The 3,204-nt window shown below is 32.5% G+C and overlaps 1 pseudogene; it reads right to left on the reverse strand.

Moving 5' to 3' along the window:
- The window catches only part of LOC107196738, a 12,480-nt pseudogene that overhangs the window by 5,344 nt on the left and 3,932 nt on the right, over nucleotides 1–3,204 (reverse strand).

Here is a 3,204-nt window from a genome sequence, read left to right on the forward strand (position 1 = left end):
TTCTTGTATATATAAAGTTACATTTACACTATACTGTAGTCTATTAAGTGTGCAATAGCATTATGTCTAAAAAACAATGTATATTCCTTAATTTAAAATATTTTATTACTAAAAAATGCTACAGATCATGTAAATCTTCAGGGAGTCATAATATTTTTACTGGTGAAGGGTCTTGCCTCAGAATTGATGATTGTTGACTGATTAGCATTCTGGTTGCTGAAGGTTGAGGTGGCTGTGACAGTTTCGTAAAATAAGACAATAATGAATTTTGCCACATTTATCGACTTTTTCTTTAATGAATAATTTTTTTTCTGTAGTATGCAATGCTGTTTGACAGCATTTTACTCCAAGTATAATGGTTTTCAAAAATGGAGTCAATCCTCTCAAGTCCCACTGCTGCTTTATCAATTGTTTAGGTAATATTCTAAATCCTTTGTTGTTATTTCGACAATCTTTACAGCATCTTCACCAGGAGTGGAAATCTCTAGAAATCACTTTCTTTTCTTATCCATAAGAAAAAAAAAATTTATTAAAATTTTATCATAAGATTGCAGCAATTCAAGCTCATCTTCAGTCTCCACTTCTAATTCTAGTTTTTATGATATTTCTACCATAACTTTAGTAACTTTCTCCATTGAAGTCTTTAATTCCTCAATGTCATCCATGAGGGTTGGAATCAACTTATTTCAAACTCCTCTTAATGTTATTTTGACCTCTTCGCATGAATCACAAATGTTCTTAATAGCATCTAAAATGCTTAGTCCTTTCCAGAAGGTTTTAGATATACTTTGCCCAGATCCATAAGAGGAATTACTCACTGTCTTCTAAGACACCTCTAGCCTTGCAAAATGTATTTCTTAAATAATAAAACTTGAAAGTCAAATTACTTCTTAATCCATGGGCTACAGGATGGATGTTGTGTTAGCAAGCATGGAAACAACATTAATTTCATTGTCCATCTCCAGCAGAGCTCTTGGGTGACTGGGTACATTGTCAATGGACAGTAATATTTTGAAAGGAAACTTTTTTTTTTTTTTCTGAGCAGTAGGTCTCAATAGCGGGTTTAAAATATTTAGTAAACTAAACATGTTATAAACATGTTATAAACAGATGAGCTGTCAACCAGGTTTTGTCATTCCATTTATCAAGCAAAGGCAGAACAGATTTAGCATAATTCTTAAGCGTCCTAGGATTTTGGGAATGGTAAATGAGCATTGCTTTCCACATAAAGTTACCAGCTTCATTAGTCCCTAACAAGAGGATAAGCATGTTCTTTGAAGCTTTAAAGCCAGGCATTGACTTCTTAATCAAAGTTTCCAAAGGAGATGAAAGGGAGAAAGTGACAGAAAATAGTTTTTGAAAAAAAATAATCACTGGAAACTTTTACAGTCTGACAATAAACATTAATCTACAGACTGAAGAATCTTAACAATCCCAAACAGAATGAACACAAGAGATCAAATCCTAGAAACAACATAGTCAGGCTTGAAAATGAAAGATAAAGAAATATCTTGAAAGGAGCAAGAGAAAAACAGATCATGTGGAAGGAGTGTCTATATGTTAATGACTAGCATCTCATCAAAACTACCAAAAGGCAATGGGATAATGTTCAGTATTCAAAATGCCAAGAAAAATAAATCACCTAAGAATTCCTTATCCAACAAACTTATCCTTCGAAAATGAAGCTGAAATAAAAATATTTCTGGATAAAGAAAGAATGAAAGAATTCGATGCTAGCAACCTGCTTTCAAAGAAATTCTAAAGGAATTCCTTCAGGCTTGAAAAGAAATGCCACTAGATGATAACTAAAATTCATAGGAAGAAATGAGAGGAGATTCTATCTCTTGACATTCTCTGCTTTTTGAGAATGTGAGACTTACAGCTGCCACTACAATTTACAAATAATGGAATATTCTAGGTGAGGTCATCATATGGAAAATTAGGTATAAAACATCTCAGAAAGCCAAGAGGAATTATGGGGCAAAGTCAAGTCCTTGATAATATCATTAAAAGCTCTATATGGAGTCTCACTAACTTCTATAATTTTTTAATACATTTTATCATTAGAATAGATTTATGTTCCCAGAAAATTTGATCAAAAAGTACAGAGAGTTCCCATATACTCTCTGTACAAACATATCTCCTACTATCAACATGTCACACCAGAGTGGTACATTTGTTAAAAGTGATAAATTTACATTGATTCATCATTATTATTCAAAGTTTATATTAAGATTCACTATTGGTATTATACATTCTGTGGGTTTAGACAAATATATAATGGCATGTATCCATCATTATAGCATTATACAAAATAGTTTTATTACCCTAAAAATCCTCTGTGCTCTGTCTGTTCCTCCCCACACCCAAGCCCAACCCCTGGCAACCACTGATCTTTTTTCTATTTCCATTATTTTGCCTTTTTTAGAATGTCATATATTAGAATCATACTCTATGTAGCCTTTTCATATTGGCTTCTTTCACATAGTCATATGCACTTAAGGTTCTACTATGTCTCTCCATGGCCTGAGGGCGCATTTGTTTTTAGCACTGAATAATATTTCTTTGTCTGGATGTTCTAAAGTTTATTTATCCATTCACCTATTGAAGGACATCATGGTTGCTTCCAAGTTTGGGCAATAACAAAGCTGCTATAAACATCTGTGTGCAGGTTTTTGTGTCGACATAAATTTTCTTTTTATTTCAGTCAATACTCAAATAAAGGGTATGTTTAGTATTGTAAGAAACTGTATAACTGTCTTCCAAAGTGGCTGTACCACTTTTCATTCTCACTAGCAATGAATGAAAGTTCCTGTCACTCCACAACCTTACCAGCATTAGGTTTTGTCATTGTTTTCGATTTTGGCCATTCTAATAGGTGTGTAGTTGGATCTCATGGTTGCTTTAATTCTCTAATGACATATAATGTATAGCATATTTTCATGTTTATATCTTCATGTATATATCATGTATATATCTCCATTGGTAACATGCGTGTTTAGATCTTTTGGTCATTTTTAAATTGAATTGTTTATTGTCTTATTGTTGAGTTTTAAGAGTTCTTTTTATATTTTGGATAATAGTCTTTTATTAGAAATGTCTTTTTCAGTTAATTTCTCCCAGTCTGTGCATTATCTTCCCATTCTCTTGACCTTTGCACTTTTAATTGTGTGAGCAAATATATCTCCTTCAACTTATGAGCCA

Source organism: Pteropus alecto, unplaced genomic scaffold (assembly GCF_000325575.1).
Source record: "Pteropus alecto unplaced genomic scaffold, ASM32557v1 scaffold7, whole genome shotgun sequence".
In the NCBI taxonomy this organism is placed as follows: domain Eukaryota; kingdom Metazoa; phylum Chordata; class Mammalia; order Chiroptera; family Pteropodidae; genus Pteropus; species Pteropus alecto.